The sequence below is a fragment of the Cetorhinus maximus genome, chromosome 35 (genome assembly GCF_964194155.1).
Source record: "Cetorhinus maximus chromosome 35, sCetMax3.hap1.1, whole genome shotgun sequence".
Taxonomy (NCBI): Eukaryota; Metazoa; Chordata; class Chondrichthyes; order Lamniformes; family Cetorhinidae; genus Cetorhinus; species Cetorhinus maximus.
This window is the reverse complement of record NC_135913.1, coordinates 760,161-785,101: the sequence shown is the minus strand read 5'-3', so window position 1 is coordinate 785,101 and position 24,941 is coordinate 760,161. Positions and strand designations below refer to the sequence as shown.

General features: G+C 45.2%; 12 non-coding genes across 12 annotated transcripts; 6 read left to right on the top strand and 6 right to left on the bottom strand.

Annotated features, from left to right (window-relative positions):
• Positions 1 to 1,057: 1,057 nt before the first annotated feature.
• Positions 1,058 to 1,130, bottom strand: trnav-uac (transfer RNA valine (anticodon UAC)). The gene has a single exon. It is a non-coding gene; the product is annotated as a tRNA-Val (tRNA).
• A 456-nt stretch (positions 1,131 to 1,586) lies between these two features.
• On the top strand, positions 1,587 to 1,659 carry trnak-uuu (transfer RNA lysine (anticodon UUU)). Its single transcript has one exon. It is a non-coding gene; the product is annotated as a tRNA-Lys (tRNA).
• Positions 1,660 to 4,627: 2,968 nt separating this feature from the next.
• On the bottom strand, positions 4,628 to 4,700 carry trnav-uac (transfer RNA valine (anticodon UAC)). The gene has a single exon. It is a non-coding gene; the product is annotated as a tRNA-Val (tRNA).
• A 459-nt stretch (positions 4,701 to 5,159) lies between these two features.
• On the top strand, positions 5,160 to 5,232 carry trnak-uuu (transfer RNA lysine (anticodon UUU)). Its single transcript has one exon. It is a non-coding gene; the product is annotated as a tRNA-Lys (tRNA).
• Positions 5,233 to 8,197: 2,965 nt separating this feature from the next.
• On the bottom strand, positions 8,198 to 8,270 carry trnav-uac (transfer RNA valine (anticodon UAC)). The gene has a single exon. It is a non-coding gene; the product is annotated as a tRNA-Val (tRNA).
• Positions 8,271 to 8,727: 457 nt separating this feature from the next.
• trnak-uuu (transfer RNA lysine (anticodon UUU)) lies at positions 8,728 to 8,800 on the top strand. The gene has a single exon. It is a non-coding gene; the product is annotated as a tRNA-Lys (tRNA).
• A 909-nt stretch (positions 8,801 to 9,709) lies between these two features.
• trnav-uac (transfer RNA valine (anticodon UAC)) lies at positions 9,710 to 9,782 on the bottom strand. Its single transcript has one exon. It is a non-coding gene; the product is annotated as a tRNA-Val (tRNA).
• A 456-nt stretch (positions 9,783 to 10,238) lies between these two features.
• Positions 10,239 to 10,311, top strand: trnak-uuu (transfer RNA lysine (anticodon UUU)). The gene has a single exon. It is a non-coding gene; the product is annotated as a tRNA-Lys (tRNA).
• A 2,435-nt stretch (positions 10,312 to 12,746) lies between these two features.
• Positions 12,747 to 12,819, bottom strand: trnai-uau (transfer RNA isoleucine (anticodon UAU)). Its single transcript has one exon. It is a non-coding gene; the product is annotated as a tRNA-Ile (tRNA).
• Positions 12,820 to 13,277: 458 nt separating this feature from the next.
• trnak-uuu (transfer RNA lysine (anticodon UUU)) lies at positions 13,278 to 13,350 on the top strand. Its single transcript has one exon. It is a non-coding gene; the product is annotated as a tRNA-Lys (tRNA).
• A 4,126-nt stretch (positions 13,351 to 17,476) lies between these two features.
• trnav-uac (transfer RNA valine (anticodon UAC)) lies at positions 17,477 to 17,549 on the bottom strand. The gene has a single exon. It is a non-coding gene; the product is annotated as a tRNA-Val (tRNA).
• A 452-nt stretch (positions 17,550 to 18,001) lies between these two features.
• Positions 18,002 to 18,074, top strand: trnak-uuu (transfer RNA lysine (anticodon UUU)). The gene has a single exon. It is a non-coding gene; the product is annotated as a tRNA-Lys (tRNA).
• The last annotated feature ends 6,867 nt before the right edge of the window (positions 18,075 to 24,941 follow it).

Here is a 24,941-nt window from a genome sequence, read left to right as displayed (position 1 = left end):
GTGCAGGGAGTGAATGTTAGTGACTGAGATGCAAGTCAAGCGGGCTGCTTTGGCCTGGATGGTGTACCTTTCTGTCCAACCAGACTTTGCCAGCGTTTATGCTTCACTCGAGACTCCGCCCATCTTTTCTCACCTGAAACTACTACCCTAAAACTCTCTGTTTCTGCTTCATATACTTGTCTAGATCCCCCTTAAATTGATCTATTCTCTCTCAGCCTCGATCTGACCCCCTGCTAGAAAGACATGGGCAGCAGACAAGGAATTTTACCTTGCAACCCCAGGTTGAAAAGCTGATATTCGCACGGCTCAGGTGCATTTAAACACACATATTCTCATTATCTGGGAACACAAAAGGAAATTAAAAGGTTTTAGATGCGCAGCCATAAAATGGAGAGCGGTGATTGGAATAAGACCACCTCAGAATGGGAATGATAATATCCAGAGTAACCAGAGCAACATGGCAGGAATGTTAAATAATTATTTTTGATTTGCATTTATCAGTGAGGTAAAACAAGCCGACATGATATTGAATGTTGAGACAAGCAATGAGATCAGCGATTAAAAATAAATCGGACAGGTATTGACTAGTTTAAACAAACTCAAAGAGGATTAAGCCCCCGACCCAGATGTATTCCATTCAGACGTTTTAAAATAATCTCGGGAAGAGATAGCACAAGCCTCCCACTCATATTTAACAATTCATTAGACAAAGGTGTACTGCCAGACAACTGGCGGATGCAAGTGTAGTTCCTATATTTAAGAAGCTTGATAGAACATGTCCAGAGAATTATAGACCAGCCAGTTGAACATCAGTGGTACGAGAAATAATGGAATGCTTACTAAAGAAGAATGTGAAATATTTTCGGCGCCCGAAGCAGAATGGGACAGCGTTAGGATGAGTATAGTGCACCCTTATTAAATGTTGTGATTTGGGAAAGATATTTTCACTTAGCACGCCGGCTGTGAGGAACACATGGAGAGGGCTGAGTGAGGACCAGCTGCTTTTCACAATTATCTTAAAATGTCAGTTGCCATTTACGTGGCCAAATTACAGCACTGATCCCACTGGGGATCGAACCCAGGACCTTCTGCGTGTAAAGCAGACGTGATAACCACTATACTATGGAACCCGGCGCTGCTTCCAGCTTGGCCCTGAGAATGGAGTTTATCAATGTGTTCCGTCTGCTGCACCCTTTCTTCAGTCTTACTATTTGGAAGGATTTCCTAAGCGACCACCTCCTTGCTTCTTTGCAGAAGTGTTTGCATTCACCTTCAGCTGGCGCTTCGCTCAATATTATCAGTTTTTGCTTTCAATCACGGAGCCCCCAACACCCTCCAAAAAAAACAGGCAACATGAGACAGTGCGGGTCGGGGGCTGGCGGGAAGTTCAAAGGTGAGGATGTATCGAGAGTAATTATGAAGCAAGTCTGTGTAGGGGGAGAGGGGGTGGGCGGAGGGTAGCGACAAAGGATGTGTGGCAGAAAACCTCTGAACAGATTTCGGAAACTTCAGATGGAAATGCACAATTTGGACGATGCAATGTTTACTGTCAGCCCGTAAAGGGCGCTGTGCGCGGCTTAGCGTGATCCCGGATAGCTCAGTCGGTAGAGCATCAGACTTTTAACCTGAGGGTCCAGGGTTCAAGTCCCTGTACGGGCGTTACTTTTATATCTGAATTATCTAATCTCATGCTAAACATACTGTGCCGGCTAATTTACTTTCATCTCTTTAACATATTTTAAAGATTTGCGATATTTTGTTTCTATGTGAAAGGCAAAGCAATATTTTAAGTTAATTTTAATTGCGTTTTTTGCGAAATTATCTCTCCTTATCTTCATCCAGCCGCAGCTGACACGGCTATGTGAAGCTCATCATCCCTGCTCCCCAAATAAAGCTCATTAACTTCGTTTAATTCCATCCATGAAACTTAATTTTCAAATATGATTTGTTTAATAACATTTTCTGAATTTATTTTGAAGCTTTGCAGGCAGCTTGATGTTTTGAAGCGGTTGTTCATAATGGCTTTGCTTTAAAGTGTCAATTCAGTGTAGTTTTCGTTGACAAATTTTTCGTTCAGTGGCTGTTGTGGTGCACCATCTACAAGATGTATTGCAGCATCTCCGAAGTTCCGTGGCAACCTCCAAATGCGAAAAACTCCACCAAAGACAAGGACAGTGGATGCATTGGAGCATCTGCACCTGCAATTTCTCCTCCAAACCACAGACCGCCCTGGTTAGGAGCCCAATCGCCGTTTCTTCACTGTTATTGGATTCAAGTCCCTGTTCAGTGTCAATCCTTGGAACTCCCTTCCTAATAGCCCTGCGGAAGTGCCTAAACCACATTGGCTGCACCCATTCAAGGGGCTGGCTCGGCACCACCTTCTCAAGCGTATTGGGGATGAGCAACAGTTGATAATCAAGTCAGCAATGCCCACGTCACTATTTTGAATGACAACTTTACTTTCCACCCACTAACACTGCTTAAAGATGTGGACTTGATTTTTTTGTGAAAAATGTGCAAAAGTTGCCACAGCGACATTGTGAGGAGGAGCAGGGGAGTAATACCCAGGGTTCTATGTACACCCTTTGGGTAAATCAGCAAAAACAGACGACCAGGCCAAAATCACATGGTTGTTTTTTGGGAGCTTGCTGTGTATAAATTGGTTGCAGAGAGCCCTATATTACCACATTAAGCACTCTGTGCACTTCAAATTATTTCAATTGACTGCAGAGAGCTTTGGGATGCCCTAATGTTGTGAAAAGTGTTATACAAATGCAAGTCTTTCCTTCGTATTTAACACAGCATTGGTGAAAAGTTATCGCAAAGACATTGGTTGAAATTAACATTTGAAAAACCGGAAGAGATGTGGAGAGGTTTTGGGAGGTCATTCCGTGGTTTTGGTCCCAGACCAGTGATGGCCATCAGTGTTGGAGTGATTGAAATCTGGGCTGCTCAAGCGTTCAGAATTCGATGAGTGCAGATCTGTTGGAGAATTCGGGTGTTGGTGACATTGTGGGAAATTACTGTCTGCGGGAGGTGTGATTTATTTAAATAACTGGTTTCTAGAAGGAATTTTAAAATCTGTGCATTGCTTTAAGGGGGAGCCAACATAGATCATTGAGTACATGGGACAAGATTCTATGGGACACGGGCAGCGGGGTTTTGGGTGACCTCAAATTTATGGAGGGCAGAATATGAACTGTTGTCGAGCAGTGCATTGGAATAGTCAAGTCTAGAGGTAGCAAAATCATTGCTGAGGCTTTCAGCAGCAAATCAGTTGAAGCAGGTGGGGTGTCGGGCCACTGGTAAATACCAAAGGACAATAAACATTTAATATTCCTGTCATATCACTGTTCTTACTTGGGCTATTATCCTTTCTGTCCTTTCATGGCCTTATTCCAATCAGTGCTCTCCATTTTATGTCTGCGCTTCTCAAACATTTTAATATTTCCTTTTGTGTTCCTCGATAATGTGAATGGGGTTGTTCTCCTGGGAATGGAAGGTGCTGTCTAAGGAGGCTTGGTGAGTTTCTGCAGTGCGTTTTGTAGATGGTTCACACTGTGCGCCCGTGGTGCAGGGAGTGAATGTTTGTGACTGAGATGCAAGTCAAGCGGGCTGCTTTGGCCTGGATGGTGTACCATTCTGTCCAACCAGCCTTTGCCAGCGTTTATGCTTCACTCGAGACTCCGCCCATCTTTTCTCACCTGAAACTACTACCCTAAAACTCTCTGTTTCTGCTTCATATACTTGTCTAGATCCCCCTTAAATTGATCTATTCTCTCTCAGCCTCGATCTGACCCCCTGCTAGAAAGACATGGGCAGCAGACAAGGAATTTTACCTTGCAACCCCAGGTTGAAAAGCTGATATTCGCACGGCTCAGGTGCATTTAAACACACATATTCTCATTATCTGGGAACACAAAAGGAAATTAAAAGGTTTTAGATGCGCAGCCATAAAATGGAGGGCGGTGATTGGAGTAAGACCAATTCAGAATGGGAATGATAATATCCAGAGTAACCAGAGCAACATGGCAGGAATGTTAATTAATTATTTTTGATTTGTATTTATCAGTGAGGTAAAACAGGCCGACATGATATTGAATGTTGAGACAAGCAATGAGATCAGCGATTAAAAATAAATCGGACAGGTATTGACTAGTTTAAACAAACTCAAAGAGGATTAAGCCCCCGACCCAGATGTATTCCATTCAGACGTTTTAAAATAATCTCGGGAAGAGATAGCACAAGCCTCCCACTCATATTTAACAATTCATTAGACAAAGGTGTACTGCCAGACAACTGGCGGATGCAAGTGTAGTTCCTATATTTAAGAAGCTTGATAGAACATGTCCAGAGAATTATAGACCAGCCAGTTGAACATCAGTGGTACGAGAAATAATGGAATGCTTACTAAAGAAGAATGTGAAATATATTCGGCGCCCGAAGCAGAATGGGACAGCGTTAGGGTGAATAGACTGCACCCTTATTAAATGTTGTGTTTCGGGAAAGATATTTTCACTTAGCATACTGGCTGTGAGGAACACATGGAGAGGGCTGAGTGAGGACCAGCTGCTTTTCACAATCATCTTAAAATTTCAGTTGCCTTTACGTGGCCAAATTACAGCATTGATTCCACTGGGGATCGAACCCAGGACCTTCTGCGTGTAAAGCAGTCGTGATAACCACTACACTATGGAACCCGGCGCTGCGTCAAACTTGTCCCTGAGAATGGAGTTTATCAATGTGTTCCGTCTGCTGCACCCTTTCTTCAGTCTTACCATTTGGAAGGATTTCCTAAGCGGCCACCTCCTTGCTTCTTTGCGGAAGTGTTTGCATTCACCTTCAGCTGGCGCTTCGCTCAATATTATCAGTTTTTGCTTTCAATCACGGAGCCCCCAACACCCTCCCAAAAAAACAGGCAACATGAGACAGTGCGGGTCGGGGGCTGGCGGGAAGTTCAAAGGTGAGGATGTGTCAGGAGTAATTATGAAGCAAGTCTGTGTGGGGGGAGAGGGGGTGGTTGGCGGAGGGTAGCGACAAAGGATGTGTGGCAGAAATCCTCTGAACAGATTTCGGAAACTTCAGATGGAAATGCACAATTTGGACGATGCAATGTTCACTGTCAGCCAGTAAAGGTCGCTGTGCGCGGCTTAGCGTGATCCCGGATAGCTCAGTCGGTAGAGCAGCAGACTTTTAATCTGAGGGTCCAGGGTTCAAGTCCCTGTTCGGGCGTTACTTTTATATCTGAATTATCTAATCTCATGCTAAACATACTGTGCCGGCTAATTCACTTTCATCTCTTTAACATATTTTAAAGATTTGCGATATTTTGCTTCTATGTGAAAGGGAAAGAGTTGTCTGCTGCAATATTTTAAGTTAATTTTAATTGCGTTTTTTGCGAAATTATCTCTTCCTAACTTCATCCAGCCGCAAGTGACACAGCTATGCGAAGCTCATCATCCCTGCTCCCCAAATAAAGCTTATTAACTTCGTTTAATTCCATCAATGAAACTTAATTTTCAAATATGTTTTGTTTAATAACATTTTCTGAATTTATTTTGAAGCTTTGCAGGCAGCTTGATGTTTTGAATCGTTTGTTCATAATGGCTTTGCTTTAAACTGTCAATTAAGTGTACTTTTCGTTGACAAATTTTTCATTCAGTGGCAGTTGTAGTGCACCATCTACAAGATGCATTGCAGCAACTCCGAAGTTCCGTGGCAATTTCCGTACTCGCAAACTCCACCAAAGACAAGGACAGTGAATGCACTGGAGCATCGGCACCTGTAATTTCTCCTCCAAACCACAGGCCGTCCTGGTTTGGAACTCTATTGCCGTTTCTTCACTGTTATTGGATTCATGCCCGTGTTCAGTGTAAATCCTTGGAACTCCCTTCCGAACAGCCCTGTGGATGTAACTAAACCACGTGGTCCGCAGCGGTTCGAGGGGCTGGCTCAGCACCACCTTCGCAAGGGTATTGGGGATGAGCAACAGATGCTGGTCAAGTTAGCAATGCCCACGTCACTATTTTGAATGACAACTTTACTTTCCACCCACTGACATTGCTTAAAGATGTGGACTTGTTTTTTTTTAGTGAAACATGTGCAAAAGTTCCCACAGCGTCATTGTGAGGAGGAGCATGGGAGTAATACCTGGGGTTCTACGTACACCCTTTGAGTAACACAGCAAAAACAGACGACCAGGCCATGATCACATGGTTGTTTTTTGGGAGCTTGCTGTGTATAAATTGGTTACAGTGAGTCCTATATTACCACATTAAGTACTCTGTGCACTTCAAATTATTTTAATTGACTGCAAAGAGCTTTGGGATGCCCTAATGTTGTGAAAAGTACTATGCAAATGCAAGTCTTTCCTTCGTCTTTAACACGGCATTGGTGAAAAGTTATCGCAAAGACATAGTTTGAAATTAACATTTGAAAAACTGGAAGAGATGTGGAGAGGTTTTAGGAGGCCATTCCGGGGTTTTGGTCCCAAGCCAGTCATGGACATCGGTGTTGGAGAGATTAAAATCTGGGCTGCTCAAGCATTCAGAATTAGATGCGCTCCGATCTCTTGGAGAATTTGGGTGTTGGTGACATTGTGTGAAATTACTACCTTCGGGAGGTGTGATTTATTTAAATAAATGGTTTCTAAAAGGAATTTTAGAATCTGTCCTTTGCTTTAAGGGGGGACCAGCATAGATCATCGAGTACATGGGACAGGATTTTATGGGACATGGCCAGCGGAGTTTTTGGTGACCTCAAAATTATGGAGGGCAGAATATTGACCATCAGGGAGCATTGCCTTGGGATAGTCTAGTCTAGAGGTAGCAAAATCATTGCTGAGGCTTCCAGCAGCAGATCATTGGAAGCAGATGGGGTGTCGGGCCACTGGTAAATACCAAAGAACAATAAACATTTAATATTCCTGTCATTTCACTGCCCTTACTTGGGCTATTATCCTTTCTGAACTTTCATGGCCTTACTCCAATCAGCGCTCTCCATTTTATGTCTGCGCTTCTGAAATATTTTAATATTTCCTTTTGTGTTCCTAGATAATGTGAATGGGTTTTGTTCTCGTGGGTTTGGAAGGTGCTGTCTAAGGAGGCTTGGTGAGTTTCTGCAGTGAATTTTGTAGATGGTACACACTGAGCGCCCGTGGTGCAGGGAGTGAATGTTTGTGACTGAGATGCCAATCAAGCGGGCTGTTTTGCCCTGGATGTTGTACCATTCTGTCCAACCAGCCTTTGCCAGCGTTTATGCTTCACTCAAGTCTCCGCCCATCTTTTCTCAACTGAAACTACGACCCAACCCTCTCTCTTTCTGCTTCATATACTTGTCTAGATCCCCCTTAAATTGATCTATTCTCTCTCAGCCTCGCTCTAGAAAGACATGGGCAGCAGACAAGGAATTTTCCCTTGCAGCACCAGGATAAAAAGCTGATATTCGCACGGCTCAGGTGCATTTACACAAACATATTCTCATTATCTAGGAACACAAAAGGAAATATTAAAAGGTTTTAGATGCGCAGTCATAAAATGGAGGGCGGTGATTGGAGTAAGACCAATTCAGAATGGGAATGATATTATCCGGAGTAACCAGAGCAACATGGCAGGAATGTTAATTTATTATTTTTGATTCGTATTTATCAGTGAGGTAAAACAGGCCGACATGATATTGAATGTTGAGACAAGCAATGAGATCAGCGACTAAAAATAGAAAGGACAGGTATTGACTAGTTTAAACAAACTCAAGAGGATTAAGCCCCCGACCCAGATGTATTCCATTCAGACGTTTTAAAATAATCTCGGGAAGAGATAGCACAAGCCTCCCACTCATATTTAACAATTCATTAGACAAAGGTGTTGTGCCAGACAACTGGCGGATGCAAGTGTAATTCTTATATTTAAGAAGCTTGATAGAACACGTCCAGAGAATTATAGACCAGCCAGTCAGTGGTACGAGAAATAATGGAATGCTTACTTAAGAAGAATGTGAAATATATTCGGCGCCCGAAGCAGCATGGGACAGCGTTAGGGTGAATAGACTGCACCCTTATTAAATGTTGTGTTTTGGGAAAGATATTTTCACTTAGCATGCTGGCTGTGAGGAACACATGAAGAGGGCTGAGTGAGGACCAGCTGCTTTTCACAGTCATCTTAGAATTTCAGTTGCCATTTACGTAGCCAAAGTACAGCATTGATTCCACTGGGGATCGAACACAGGAACTTCTGCGTGTAAAGCAGATGTGATAACCACTACACTATGGCACCCGGCGCTGCGCCAAATATGGCCCTGGGAATGGAGTTTATCAATGTGTTCCGTCTGCTGCACCCTTTCTTCAGTCTTACCATTTGGAAGGATTTCCTAAGCGGCCACCTCCTTGCTTCTTTGCGGAAGTGTTTGCATTCACCTTCAGCTGGCGCTTCGCTCAATATTAGCAATTTTTGCTTTCAATCACGGAGCCCCCAACACCCTCCAAAAAAAACAGGCAACATGAGACAGTGCGTGTCGGGGGCTGGCGGGAAGTTCAAAGGTGAGGATGTGTCAGGAGTAATTATGAAGCAAGTCTGTGTGGGGGGAGAGGGGGTGGGCGGAGGGTAGCGACAAAGGCTGTGTGGCAGAAATCCTCTGAACAGATTTCGGAAACTTCAGATGGAAATGCACAATTTGGACGATGCAATGTTCACTGTCAGCCAGTAAAGGGCGCTGTGCTCGACTTAGTTGTGACCCTGGAAAGCTCAGTCAGTAGAGCATCAGACTTTTAATCTGAGGGTCCAGGGTTCAATTCCCTGTTCGGGCGTTACTTTTATATCTGAATTATCTATTCTCATGCTAAACATTCTGTGCCGGCTAATTCACTTTCATCGCTTTAACATATTTTAAAGACTTGCGATATTATGTTTCTATGTGAAAGGGAAAGGGTTGTCTGCTGCAATATTTTAAGTTAATTTTAATTGCGTTTTTTGCGAAATTATCTCTTCTTAACTTCATCCAGCCGCAAGCGACCCAGCTATGCGAAGCTCATCATCCCTGCTCCCCAAATAAAGCTCATTAACTTCGTTTAATTCCATCCATGAAACTTAATTTTCAAATATGATTTGTTTAATAACATTTCCTGAAATTATTTTGAAGCTTTGCAGGCAGCTTGATGTTTTGAAGCTGTTGTTCATAATGGCTTTGCTTTAAAGTGTCAATTAAGTGTATTTTTCGTTGACAAATTTTTCCTTCAGTGGCAGTTGTGGTGCACCATTTACAAGATGCATTGCAGCATCTCCGAAGTTCTGTGGCAACCTCCGAACTCGCAAACTCCACCAAAGACAAGGACAGTGGATGCATTGGAGAATCAGCACCTGCAATTTCTCCTCCAAACCACAGACCACCCTGGTTTGGAACTCGATCGCTGTTTCTTCACTGTTGTTGGATTCAATCCCCTGTTCAGAGTAAATCCTTGGAACTCCCTTCCGAACAGCCCTGTGGATGAAACTAAACCACGTGTGCTGCAGCTGTTCAATGGTACGAGAAATAATGGCCATGCTTACTTCGGGTGAGTATACCGCACCCTTATTAAACGTTGTATTTTGGGAAAGATATTTTCGCTTAGCATGCTGGCTGTGAGGAACACATGAAGAGGGCTCAGTGTGAACCAGCTGCTTTTCACGATCAAGTTTGTGGAATTTCATTTGCCATTTACGTGGCCAAAGTACAGCATTGATTCCACTAGGGATCGAACCCAGGACCGTCTGCGTGTAAAGCAGACGAGATAACCACTACACTATGGAACCCGGCGCCGCGGGGAAGCTGGCCCTGAGAATGGAGTTTATAAATGTGTTCCGTCTGCTGCACCCTTTCATCAGTGTTACTATTTGGAAGGATTTCCTAAGCGATCACCTCCTTGCTTCTTTGCGGAAGTGTTTGCATTTACCTTCAGCTGGCGGTTTGCTCAATATTAGCAATTTTTGCTTTCAATCAGCTAGCCCCCAACACCCTCCAAAAAAACAGGCAAAATGAGACAGTGCGGCTCGGGGACTGGCGGGAAGTGCAAAGGTGAGGATGTGTGGAGAGTAATTATGAAGCAAGTCTGTGTGGGGGGAGAGGGGGTGGGCGGAGGGTAGCGACAAAGGCTGTGTGGCAGAAATCCGATGAACAGATTTGGCAAACTTCAGAAGGAAATGCACAATTTGGACGATGTAATGTTCACTGTCAGCCAGTAAAGGGCGCTGTGCTCGCCCCTTCCGTGAGCCCGGATAGCTCAGTCGGTAGAGCATCAGACTTTTAATCTGAGGGTCCAGGGTTCAAGTCCCTGTTCGGGCGTTACTTTTATATCTGAATTATCTAATCTCATGCTAAACATTCTGTGCCGGCTAATTCACTTTCATCTCTTTAACATATTTTAAAGATTTGCGATATTTTGCTTCTACGTGAAAGGGAAAGAGTTGTCTTGTCTGCTGCAATATTTTAAGTTAATTTTAATTGCGTTTTTTGCGAAATTATCTCTCCTTATCTTCATCCAGCCGCAAGTGATATGGCTCGGCGAAGCTCAACATCCCTGCTCCCCAAATAAAGTTCATAAACTTCGTTTAATTGCGGCCATGAAACTTAATTTTCAAATATGATTTGTTTAATAACATTTTCTGAATTTATTTTGAAGCTTTGCAGGCAGCTTGATGTTTTGAAGCGTTTCTTCATAATGGCTTTGCTTTAAACTGTAAAGTGTAAGTGACAAATTTTTCATTCAGTGGCATTAGTGCTGCACCATCTACAAGATGTATTGCAGCAACTCCGAAGTTCCGTGGCAACCTCCAAATTCGCAAACTCCACCAAAGACAAGTACAGTGGATGCATTGGAGCATCAGCACCTGCAATTTCTCCTCCAAACCACAGACCGCCCTGGTTAGGAACTCAGTCGCCGTTTCTTCACTGTTATTGGATTCAAGCCCCTGTTCAGTGTAAATCCTTGGAACTCCCTTCCGAACAGCCCTGTGGATGTAATCAAACCACGTGGGCTGCAGCGGTTCAAGGGGCTGGCTCAGCACCACCTTCTCAAACTTATTGGGAATCAGCAACAGATGCTGGCCCAGCCAATGATCCCCGCGTCATTATTTTGAATGACAACTTTACTTTCCACCCACTGACACTGCTTAAAGATGTGGACTTGTTTTTTTTTGTGAAAGATGTGCAAAAGTTCCCACAGCGCCATTCTGAGGAGGAGCAGGGGAGTAATGCCTGGGATTCTATATGCACCCTTTGAGTAACACAGCAAAAACAGAGGACCAGGCCAAAATCACATGGTTATTTTTTGGGAGCTTGCTGTGTATAAATTGGTTGCAGAGAGTCCGATATTACCACATTAAGCACTCTGTGCACTTCAAATTATTTTAATTGACTGCAAAGAGCTTTGGGATGCCCTAATGTTGTGAAAAGTGCTATACAAATGCAAGTCTTTCCTTCGTATTTAACACAGCATTGGTGAAAAGTTTCGCAAAGACATTGGTTGAAATTAACATTTGAAAAACCGGAAGAGATGTGGAGAGGTTTTGGGAGGTCATTCCGGGGTTTTGGTCCCAGGCCAGTGATGGCCATCAGTGTTGGAGAGATTAAAATCTGGGCTGCTCAAGCGTTCAGACTTCGATGAGTGCAGATCTCTTGGAGAATTCGGGTGTTGGTGACATTGTGGGAAATTACTGCCTGCGAGAGGTTTGATTTATTTAAATAACTGGTTTCTAGAAGGAATGTTCAAATCTGTGCATTGCTTTAAGGGGGAACCAACATAGATCATTGAGTACATGGGACAAGATTCTATGGGACACGGGCAGCGGAGTTTTGGGTGACCTCAAAATTATGGAGGGCAGAATATGGACGGTCGGCGAGCATTGCCTTGGGATAGTCAATTATAGAGGTTGCAAAATCATTGCTGAGGCTTCCAGCAGCAAATCAGTTGAAGCAGGTGGGGTGTCGGGCCACTGGTAAATACCAAAGGACAATAAACATCTAATATTCCTGTCATATCACTGTCCTTACCTGGGCTATTATCCTTTCTGTCCTTTCGTGGCCTTATTCCAATCAGTGCTCTCCACTTTATGTCTGTGCTTCTCAAACATTTTAATATTTCCTTTTGTGTTCCTCGATAATGTGAATGGGTTTGTTCTCGTGGGTTTGGAAGGTGCTGTCTAATGAGGCTTGGTGAGTTTCTGCAATGCGTTTTGTAGATGGTTCACACTGTGCGCCCGTGGTGCAGGGAGTGAATGTTTGTGACAGAGATGCCAGTCAAGCGGGCTGCTTTGGCCTGGATGGTGTACCGTTCTGTCCAACCAGCCTTTGCCAGCGTTTATGCTTCACTCGAGACTCCTCCCATCTTTTCTCACCTGAAACTACTACCCTAAAACTCTGTCTTTCTGCTTCATATACTTGTCTAGATCCCCCTTAAATTGATCTATTCTCTCTCAGCCTCGGTCAGACCCCCTGCTAGAAAGACATGTCCAGAGAATTATACACCAGGCAGTTGAACATCAGTGGGACGAGAAATAATGGAATGCTTACTAAAGAAGAAAGTGGAATATATTCGGCGCCCGAAGCAGAATGAGACAGCGTTAGGGTGAGTATACTTATTAAAAGTTGTGTTTTGGGAAAGATATTTTCATTCAGCATGCTGGCTGTGAGGAACACATGAACAAGGCTGAGCGAGGACCAGCTGCGTTTCACAACCATCTTAGAATTTCAGTTGCCATTTAGGTGGTAAAGTACAGCATTGATTACACTGGGGATCGAACCCAGGACCTTCTGCGTATAAAGCAGACGTGATAACCACTACACTATGGAACCCGGCGCTGCGTCAAGCTTGGCACTGAGAATGGAGTTTACAATGTGTTCCGTCTGCTGCACCCTTTCTTCAGTCTTACTATTTGGAAGGATTTCCTAAGCGACCACCTCCTTGCTTCTTTGCGGAAGTGTTTTCATTCACCTTCAGCTGGTGGTTCGCTCAATATTAGCAATTTTTGCTTTCAATCACGGAGTCCCCAACACCCTCCAAAAAAACAGGCAAAATGAGACAGTGCGAGTCGGGGGCTGGCGGGAAGTGCAAAGGTGAGGATGAGTCGAGAGTAATTCTGAAGCAAGTCTGTGTGGGGGGAGAGGGGGTGGTTGGCGGAGGGTAGCGACAAAGGATGTGTGGCAGAAATCCTCCGAACAGATTTCGGAAACTTCAGAAGGAAATGCACAATTTGGACGATGCAATGTTCACTGTCAGCCAGTAAAGGTCGCTGTGCTCGGTTTAGCTATCAGCCCGGATAGCTCAGTCGGTAGAGCATCAGACTTTTAATCTGAGGGTCCAGGGTTCAAGTCCCTGTTCGGGCGTTACTTTTATATCTGAATTATCTAATCTCATGCTAAACATTCTGTGCCGGCTAATTCACTTTCATCTCTTTAACATATTTTAAAGATTTGCGATATTTTGCTTCTACGTGAAAGGGAAAGAGTTGTCTTGTCTGCTGCAATATTTTAAGTTAATTTTAATTGCGTTTTTTGCGAAATTATCTCTCCTTATCTTCATCCAGCCGCAAGTGACACAGCTATGCGAAGCTCATCATCCCTGCTCCCCAAATAAAGCTCATTAACCTCGTTTAATTCCATCCATGAAACTTAATTTTCAAATATGTTTTGTTTAATAACATTTTCTGAATTTATTTGAAGCTTTGCAGGAAGCTTGATGTTTTGAAGCGGTTGTTCATAATGGCTTTGCTTTAAACTGTAAATTAAGTGTAATTTTCGTTGACAAATTTTTCCTTCATTGGCAGTTGTGGTGCACCATCTCCAAGGTGCATTGCAGCATCTCCAAAGTTCCGTTGGACCCTCCAAACTCGCAAACTCCATCAAAGACAAGGACAGTGGATGCATTGGAGCATCAGCACCTGTAATTTCTCCTCCAACCCACTGACCGCCCTGGTTAGGAACTCGATCGCCGTTTCTTCACTGCTATTGGAGTCAAGTCCCTGTTTAGTGTAAATCATTGGAACTCCCTTCCGAACAGCCCTGTGGATGTAACTAAACCACGTGGGCTGCAGCGGTTCAAGGGGCTGGCTCAGCACCACCTTCTCAAGGGTATTGGAGATGAGCAACAGATGCTGGCCCAGCCAGTGATCCCCGCGTCACTATTTTGAATGACAACATTACTTTCCACCTACTGACACTGCTTAAAGATGTAGACTTGTTTTTTTGTGAAAGATGTGCAAAAGTTCCCACAGCGCCATTGTGAGGAGGAGCAGGGGAGTAATACCTGGGGTTCTATGTACACCCTTTGAGTAACACAGCAAAAACAGACAACCAGGCCATGATCATATTGTTGTTTTTTGGCAGCTTACTGTGTACAAATTGGTTGCAGAGAGTCCTATATTACCCCAGTAAGCACTCTGTGCACTTCAAAATAATTTAATTGACTGCAAAGAGCTTTGGGATGCCCTCACGTTCTGAAAGGTGCTATACAAATGCAAGTCTTTCCTTCATATTTAACACAGCATTGGTGTAAAACTTGCCCAAAGACGTAGGTTGAAATTAACATTGGAAAAACCGGAAGAGATGTGGAGAGGTTTTGGGAGGTCATTTCGGGGTTTTGGTCCCAGGCCAGTGATGGCCACCAGTGTTGGAGAGATTAAAATCTGGGCTGCTCAAACGTTCAGAATTAGATGAGTGCAGATCTCTTGGAGTATTCGGGTGTTGGTGACATTGTGGGAAATTACTGCCTTCGGGAGGTGTGATTTATTTAAATAACTGGTTTCTAAAAGGAATTTTAAAATCTGTGCTTTGCTTTAAGGGGGAACAACATAGGTCTTCGAGATTTTATGGGACAAGATTTTATGGGACATCAGCAGCGGAATCTTGAATGACCTCAAATTTATGGAGGGCAGAATTTGGACGGTCGGCGAGCAGTGCATTGGGATAAAAACAAAAAACTACTGCGGATGCTGGAAATCCAAACCAAGAACAGAATTACCTGGAAAAACTCAGCAGGTCTGGCAGCATCGGCGGAGAAGAAAAGAGTTGATGTTTCGAGTCCTCATGACCCTTCTGCAGAACTGAGTAAAGTTTAGGAGAGGGGTGAAATATAAGCTGGTTTAAGCTGGGGGTGGGGGGAGAGAAGTTGAGGGTGGGGTGGTTGTGGGGACAAGCAAGCAGTGATAGGAGCAGATAATCAAAAGATGTCACAGACAAACGGAACAAAGAGGTGTTGAAGGTGGTAATATTATCTAAGAGAATGTGCTAATTAAGAATGAATGGCAGGACACTCAAGGTACAGCTCTAGTGGGAGTGGGGTGGAAAGACTGACAGGGTATTACAGTTATAGATTTAAAAATAATGGAAATAGGTGGGAAAAGAAAAATCTATATAAATTATTGGAAAAAACGAACGGGAGGGAGAAGAAACGGAAAAGGGGTGAGGATGGGGGAGGGAGTTTAAGATCTAAAGTTGTTGAATTCAATATTCAGCCCGGAAGGCTGTAAAGTGCCTAGTCGGAAGATGAGGTGCTGTTCCTCCAGTTTGCGTTGGGCTTCACTGGAACAATGCAGCAAGCCAAGGACAGACATGTGGGCAAGAGAGCAGGGTGGAGTGTTAAAATGGCAAGCGACAGGGAGGTTTGGGTCTTTCTTGCGGACAGACCGCAGGTGTTCTGCAAAGCAGTCGCCCAGTTTGCGTTTGGTCTCTCCAATGTAGAGGAGACCGCATTGGGAGCAACGAATGCAGTAGACTAAGTTAGGGGAAATGCAAGTGAAATGCTGCTTCACTTGAAAGGAGTGTTTGGGCCCTTGGACGGTGAGGAGAGAGGAAGTGAAGGGGCAGGTGTTGCATCTTCTGCGTGGGCATGGGGAGGTACCATAGGTGGGGGTTGAGGAGTAGGGGGTGATGGAGGAGTGGACCAGCGTGTCCTGGAGGGAACGATCCCTACGGAATGCCGCCAGGGGGGTGGTGAAGGGAAGATGTGTTTGGTAGTGGCATCATGCTGGAGTTGATGGAAATGGCGGAGGATGATCCTTTGAATGCGGAGGCTGGTGGGGTGATAAGTGATGACAAGGAGGACGCTATCATGTTTCTGGGAGGGAGGAGAAGGCATGATAGTCTGCATTGGGATAGTCTAGTCTAGAGGTAGCAAAATCATTGCTGAGGCTTCCAGCAGCAGATCAGTTGAAGCAGGTGGGGTGTCGGGCCACTGGTAAATACCAATGGACAATAAACATTTCATATTCCTGTCATATCACTGTCCTTACTTGGGCTATTATCCTTTCTATCCTTTCATCGTCTTATTTCAATCACCTCTCTCCATTTCATTTCCTTTTGTATTCCTCGATAATGTGAATGGGTTTGTTCTCGTGGGTTTGGAAGGTGCTGTCTAAGGAGGCTTGGAGAGTTTCTGCAGTGCGTTTTGTAGATGGTACACACTGTGCGCCCGTGGTGCAGAGAGTGAATGTTTGTGACTGAGATGCCAATCAAGCGGGCTGCTTTGCCCTGGATGGTGTACCATTCTGGCCAACCAGCCTTTGCCAGCGTTTATGCTTCACTCGAGTCTCCTCCCATTTTTTCTCACCTGCAACTACTACCCTAACCCTCTCCCTTTCTGCTTCATATGCTTGTCCCCTTAAATTAATCTATTCTCTCTCAGCCCCACTAGAAAGCCATGGGCAGCAGACAAGGAATTTTGCCTTGCAGCCTCAGGTTAAAAAGCTGATATTCGCACGGCTCAGGTGCATTTACACATACACATTCTCATTATCTAGTAACACAAAAGGAAATATTAAAAGGTTTTAGATGCGCAGCCATAAAATGGAGGGCGGTGATTGGAATAAGACCACTTCAGAATGGGAATGATAATACCCGAAGTAGCCAGAGCGACATGGCAGGAATGTTAAATAATTATTTTTGATTTGCATTTATCAGTGAGGTAAAACAGGCCGACATGATATTGAATGTTGAGACAAGCAATGAGATTAGCGATTAAAAATGAAAAGGACAGGTATTGACTAGTTTAAACAAACTCAAAGAGGATTAAGCCCCCGACCCAGATGTATTCCATTCATTTTAAAATAATCTCGGGAAGAGATAGCACAAGCCTCCCACTCATATTTAACAATTCATTGGACAAAGGTATAGTGCCAGACAACTGGCGGATGCAAGTGTAATTCCTATATTTAAGAAGCTTGATAGAACATGTCCAGAGAATTATAGACCAGCCAGTTGAACATTAGTGGTAAGAGAAATAATGGAATGCTTACTGAAGTTGATGGAAGAATATCAAATATAATTCGGCGTCCAAAGCAGAATGGGACAGCGTTAGGATGAGTATACTGCACCCTTATTAAATGCCGTACTTTGGGACAGAGATTTTTATTTAGCTTGCTGTGAGCAACACATTAAGAGGGCTGTGTGGGGACCAGCTGCTTTTCACAACCATTTTAGAATTTCAGTTGCCATTTACGTGGCCAAAGTGCAGCATTGATTCCACTGGGGATCGAACCCAGGACCTTCTGCGTGTAAAGCAGACGTGACAACCACTACACTATGGAACCCGGCGCTGCGCTAAAGTTGGCCCTGAGAATGGAGTTTATTAATGTATTCCGTCTGCTGCACCCTTTCTTCAGTCTTACTATTTGGAAGGATTTCCTTAGCGACCACCTCCTTGCTTCTTTGCGGAAGTGTTTGCATTCACCTTCAGCTGGCGGTTCGCTCAATATTAGCAATTTTTGCTTTCAATCACGGAGCCCCCAACACCCTCCATAAAAACAGGCAAAATGTGACAGTGCGGCTCGGGGTCTGGTGGGAAGGTGTGGATGTGTGGAGAGTAGTTATGAAGCAATCCTGTGTCGGGGGAGAGGGGGTGGTTGGCGGAGGGTAGCGACAAAGGATGTGTGGCACAAATCCGCTGAACAGATTTCGGAAACTTCAGAAGGAAATGCACTATTTGGACGATGCAATGTTCACTGTCAGCCAGTAAAGGGCGCTGTGCTCACCGTGGCCATGAGCCCGGATAGCTCAGTCGGTAGAGCATCAGACTTTTAATCTGAGGGTCCAGGGTTCAAGTCCCTGTTCGGGCGATGCTTTTAATTCTGAATTTTCTATTCTCATGCTAAATATTCCATCCCAGCTAATTCACTTTCATCTCTTTCAGATATTTTAAAGATTTGCTGCTGCTTCTATGTGAAACGGAAAGCGTTTTCTGCTGCGATATTTTAAGCTATTTTTAATTGCGTTTTTTTCGAAATTTCTCTCCTTATTTTCATCCAGCCGCAGGTGACACGGCTCTGCGAAGTTCATCATCCCTGCTCCCCAAATAAAGCTCATTAACCTCTTTTAATTCCATCCATGAAACTTAATTTTCAGATATGATTTGTTTAATAACATTATCTGAATTTATTTTGAAGCTTTGTAGGCAGCTTGATGTTTTGAAGCGGTTCTTCATAATGGCTTTGCTTTAAAGTGTCAATTTGCAGTGTAACCAGACACTCCAGAGTGTCTGTTATTCCATATATAAACCACCCCGACCCCCTCGATTAGATTCCAGTCTGTAACTCTCTCCCGGGTATCTATAATCCTATCTACAAGCCACGCTGAACCCCTCGATTAGATTCCAGCGCGTAACTCACTCCAGAGTGTCTGTTATTCCATATATATAAACCACCCCGAAACCCTCTATTAGATTCCAGTCTGTAACTCACTCCCGGGTATCTGTAATTATATATATAAACCACCCCGAACCCCTCGATTAGATTCCAGTCTGTAACTCACTCCCAGGTATCTGTATTTCTATATATAAACCACCCCGAATGCCTCGATTAATTTCCAGTCTGTAACTCATTCCCAGGTATCTGTAATTCTATATATAAACCACTCCGAACCCCTCGATAAGATTCCAGTCTGTAACTCACTCTCGGGTATCCGTAATTCTATGTATACACCACCCCGAACCCCTGGGTTAGTTTCCAGTCTGTAACTCACTCCCGGGTATCTGTAATTCTATGTATAAACCAGGCTGAAACCCTCGATTCGATTCCAGTCTGTACCTCATCCCCAAGAGTCTGTTATTCCACATATAAATCACCCCGAACACCTTGATTCTATTCCAGTCTGTAACTCACTCCCGGGTATCTGTAATTCTATATATAAACCACCCCGAAACCCTCAATTAGATTCCAGTCTGTAACTTGTCCCCAGGTGTCTGTTATTCCACATATAAACCACCTCGAACCCATCGATTAGATTCCAGCCTCTCAACACTCCCGGGTATCTGAAATTCTATATATAAACCATCCCAAATGTCTCGATTAGATTCCAGTCTCTTCCCCGCCGCCCCCACCCCCTCTCTTCTGCCCCCCCCTGCAAATTCCCTCCCCCCGCAAAATTCCCACGCCCCCGCAAATTCCCCCCCACCCCCCGCAAATTTCCCCACCCCACCCCCCCACCCCCGCCGGAAATTTCCCCCCGCAAAGTCCCCCCTCAAATCTTCCCCGCCCCCCCCCGCAAATTCACCCGCCCGAACTTCACCCCCTCAAAAGTTTTCCACCGCAGATTATTCCCCCTGCAAACTTTCTACCCCCAAAAAGTGTTCTCCCTCCCCTGCAAATTATTCAGCCCTGCAAATTATCCCCCTCCAAATCACAGCCCCCCTCAAAAAATTTCCCCAGCAATTTTTCCTGCCCCAACAAATTTTGTCCCTCACCCCCCAAATTTTCTCTGCACTTCCCCCCCACCCCCCCCCGCAAATTGTCCCCCAAAATTACCCACCTGAAAATTTTGCCTCCAGCCTCCAGCAAAAGTTTCACCCTCCACACATTTTCCTCTCTTTCTATCTATCTACTTCCCACCTCTTGTTGCCTAACCCTGCCTCCTAACTCGCCTCCTCTCTCCCTAACTCCAACTCTCCTCTTGTCTAAGTGCCCGCCTCTCTCTCCTGCCCTTCCCTCTCTGTCCATCTCCCCCCCCCCACCCTCAGTCTATCTCTGCCCTCTCTGTCCCATCCACCTCCCCTCTCTGTCTATTTGCCCCCACCATCTCTCTATGTCTGACTCCCACACCCTCTCTATAACCCCCTCTAACTCCCCCTTTCTAATTACCTCCTCTCTGCCTAACTCCCCCTCTCTGTCTAATCCTCCCTCCCTCTCCCTCTAATTCCCCCTCTGTCTAATTACTCGCCTCTGCCTAACTCCCCTCACAGTCCAACTGCCCCCTCTCTCTCCCTCTCTCCCCCTCTCTCTCCCTGTCTATCTCTTTCCCCACCCTCCAGTCCATCTCCCCTGTCTCTTCCCTCCTCCTCTCTCTGTCTAATTGCCTTCTCTCTGTCTGACTCCCACCACCATCTCCCTAAACCCCTCCCTACCTTTCCACCTCTAATTCCCCCTCTCTGTCTGATTTCCCCGTCTAATTACTCCCTCAAATTTGCCCCCTCTCCCTAACTCCCCCTCTATCTCTCTAACTCCCCTTCTCTCTCTCTCTAATTCCCCCTCTCTCTCTCTCTCTCTCTAATTCAGACAGAGAGAGCGAGAGATGGGCAGACAGAGTGAACGAGAGATGGGCAGACAGAGAGAGCGAGAGATGGGCAGACAGAGAATGCTTCTGTGATGTAGATCAAAAGAATCATCCACACAGAGACACAGAGAAATGTGCAGAGAGAGAAAGATGCCAAGAGGCTGAGAGACAACGTGAGAGGTAGAGAGAAATATAGGACACGGTGGGGGTGGGAGATTGGAAAGAACCGAGTGACCAAGTTTCAGAGAGAGAGAGAGAGATGCAGAGAGAGTTGTAGGAAGAGATAAAAAGGGAAACTTGTCACAATTCAGAGGCCGAGATACAAAGGACGTGGAGAGATGGGGATTGAAAGAAAGATGCGGGGAAACAGTGAGGAACATGGAGGAAGGAGAAGAGATAGAGTCACAGGAAGAGGTGGAGGGATTGAACTCTGAACTCGATGGGATTATATTGGGCTCTGCTGCACCGTGTCTCAACCTGGATCCCCCTGAGTAACATCCCCATTCCCCACACACCCCCCCGACACTGAACCCAATCGTCAGTGTGAAAATTCCACAAGTCCTTTCTCCGGGTATATGAATGAGTGACAAAGACACGGATACATTTTTATTATTGTTTTTCTCTCCGGTTATAGCTCCTGTCCGAGGATTCCTCGCGGCGAATCGATTCTCTCTGCGTCGTCAAAGCTGCAGCTTCCAAATCCATTCTCCTTGGGAGAGAGAGAGAAATGGAAATTGATTAAAAATAAAGCCAAGATTACTGAAACAAAAAAGACACAGCAAGATCCCAGGGCTCTTCTCATTCACTTACATCCACAATCTCGGAGAGGCAGTGGACTGGGGGGAGAGGTACCATTTTTATAAACACATCCCCTGTTATTAAACACAGACAATGGGAACAGATTTCAAATGAGATGAAGGTGGAAATGCCTCTTGGCCACCCCTCTCCCTCTGTGTTTAACCTGCCAGCTCCAGCTGTTTTACTGCCTGATTGTAAAAAAACACACAAACACTGATCATTCCCCCCCTCACCGTCCCTCTCCCATTCACTGCCCCCACCCCCTCTACCTGCTCACTCCAGGGCTGCTGCTGTCTGGACACAACATATTCACATTGCACTTTCCACTTCTAACACTGTCACCTCTCTCCCTCTCCCTTTCTCGCTGTTTCTCTCCCCCTCCCTCTGTACCTATCTAGCCCACCCTATCCCTGCTCATCTTTCCCTCTCCCTCTCTCCCTCTCTCCATCTTGATAATCTGTCGCTATCTCTCTTCTTTTTCTCTTCCTCAGGATCGAGCTTGATTGAAAGGCGCTCTGAAAGGCTTCTGTCTGACCATTTTAAATAATGATGCACTGTGGCCATGTTTTATATTTATCCATGATTTACTGAGAGAAATGGTGGCGGGGAGGTGGAGGTGGGAAATGGGAGCAATCCTCAATCAGCCCATCGGTAAACTGAACTCAGGGAGGGTAACCATGGCTGCAGTGCAGGACAGGCTGCAGGCCAGACAAGCACAGCAAGATCCCACAAGCAAGGTGATGTTGGCCAGGTATCCTTCCCCCCACTCCTCACTCCCAGAAAAGGCTAACCTACCTCTTTTAAACTGGGGTCGGGTGGGGTGAGGGTGGGTGGGAACTGATTGTTTTGCAAAATTTTTGAAGGCTTCAGTGAAATCACTGAGTGGAATTAAACCTCTGACTCCCCACCCCGTCCGATTCATCATCTGGCCTTCAACACAGGGAATATAACAATTAAGAAACAATATCAAACTAACAAGCACAGTGTCACATTTAGAGATTCAATTCAAGGAGCTCAAACATTGGAAAGTCAATACATCGATGTTTACAATTGCAGTGCACAGCAGGATTCCACAGACTGCCCCACGAGGGACATGGGCACACTGGAGAAAACTTAAGACCCTGTGTCTCCCTCATAACCAGCCCTCCTTCCATCTGTTACCTCCCCGCTCGATATTTCCCTCAATCTCCCCTCTTTCCCACCTCTCCCTCTCACTCTCACTCTCTCTATCTCTCACATGCCAGAATATGGAAAGGCAGAGAGAGAGAGAGAAAACCACACTCCGGGCCTCAATAAACTTAATTCAAAATGGTTCCCGCACATTTCATTAAAGCCTCAATTCATCGCAGTGTCTAAAACAGCAGCATTATTCAGGGAAACAGCCTCACGTGAACAAGTTTCACTTCAGGCCCCTCCCGCCTGCTTCACCAAGTCGCTGAATTAATTTTCAAAGTGTGCTCCCTGCTGGTCATTTGGGAAACCCTAAGTTTGGTACTTGCGCACAGAAAGATCCCACACACTGCAGTGTGCTCACAGTCAGATCGAATTGGGGCTTAGACTGAGAAGGCTGGAAGGAGTGAGAGGGAAATGGGACCCACTCTCCCTCACACCCAACCCCACAATTCAAATAATGACAAATCGCGCTATGACTTTCCCATCAGTTTACTACAAGATAAAGTAAGAGAAAGAAATGTCTGGAAAGAGAGAGGGAGAGAGAAAGATGGAGTGACAGAGACAGGGAAATTCCACACCCCCTCCCCCAGTAAACCCTCAAACTCCCACAAAGACAATCCTGGAGTTTAGAACAAGCCTTGACCCAGGATCAGGGGCTTTTTTGTTTGAGTGACAGGCAATGAGCTGGTTTCTCTTTCACATCGCGTTGTTGCACTTCAGGAAAAGCTGCAGGCCATTTCTGCACAGGGGGATCCCACAGGCAGCGATGTGATGCTATCCGGATGGGGGACAGGGAGACACATTTCCTTCCCCAGCCTCATGCCTGCTGTAATCCTCCCTCTTCCCCCCTGTCTCCCCACCCCCAGGCACCATGTGTACTCTGAGTCTGGACACATCCCCAGAAAGGCCTAAACTCCCACCCACCCACCCCCACCGTTTAAACCGGGAACAAGCTGCTGCTTCCTGGGTGAGACTGTTGGAAATCTCCGTCCCAGCATCGATTTTTACAAACCAGGCGTTCCCAGGAGTGTGTGACTGAGGCTTTTCTGCAGAGACTGGGAGCTGGGCATTGACTCCACACTGGAGACACCCCCCAGACCCTGTGTCTCTTCCTCACCCCCAACCCCCTGCCTCTGTTTCACTGTCTTTTCCTGTTTCCCTCACTCTCCCCACCCCCCACCCCTCTCTCTCTCTCTCTCTCTCTGTTGTAACGTGGGGACACATCCCAGAGAAACAGACTCAATTCAAATGACTGTTCCACCTCCCAATTCATAACCCTCCCTAAAACACCAGCATTATTCAGGAATTAGCACAATCTTTGACACACTCTCACAGTTTGGGCTTGGTAAAGGGCTCCAGAGGGACAGGGAAATTAGTCCAATCAGCACATTTTAATAAATTCACTCGTTGTGGCACAGTATGAAACTCTGCAGACAATTTGTGCAGAGCAAGATCCCATAGTCAGCTTTGCTTAGCACTTTTTAAATGGGGAAATATTTACAGAGAGAGAGAGGGAGCGAGTTGGAGAGAGACTAAGACAGTGAAGAACCCCCCACCCTTTCAGAACCTCAGAAAGACTGAGTGCTTTGCAAGTGAATGAATGAATTTTTAAAATACACTCATTGTTAGTGAGTCACTTGCTTCACTGGGCCCTGGGTTAATTTTTGCAATTCGGCCTTTCTAAAAGATGTGACTGGGAGCTGGGCAGAGTCTACACACTGGAGACCTCCCCAGATCCTGTGTCTATTCACACCCCCTCTCTTCTTGTTTTGCTATCTCAGCCCCTCTGCTTCCCCTCACACACTCCCTCCTTTCTCTCTCTCTCTCTTCACCCATTGGAGAGACCAAAGGGGTAGAGAGGAGACTGAGCATTTGACAATCAGAGATCAGTGAAGTGAATTAATTTGGCTGCCGGGCCTTTACCTTTCACCATGACATGAATTGCTCTCAGACACGGGTATCTGTATTTCTATATATAAACCACCCTGAACCCCTCAATTAGATTTCAGTCTGTAACTCTCCCCCAGGTACCTGTAATTCCATATATATAAACCACCCCGAACCCCTCGATTAGTTTCCTGTCTGTAACTCACTCCCAGGTATCTGTAATTCTATATATAAACCACCCTGAACCCCTCGATTAGATTCCAGTCTGTAACTCTCCCCCAGGTATCTGTAATTCTATATATAAACCACCCCGAACCCCTCAATTAGATTCCAGTCTGTTACTCTCCCCCGGGTATCTATAATTCTATATATAATCCACCCCGAACCCTTCGATTAGTTTCCAGTCTGCAACTCACTCCCGGGTATCTATAATTGTAAATATAAACCACCCCAAAGCCCTCGATTATATTCCAGTCTGTAACTCACTCCCAGGTATCTCTAATTCTCTATATTAACCTTTGAAATTAACATCATGATCCTTGGATTGTACATCCATTCATGCCCTCACACCGCCACCCCCC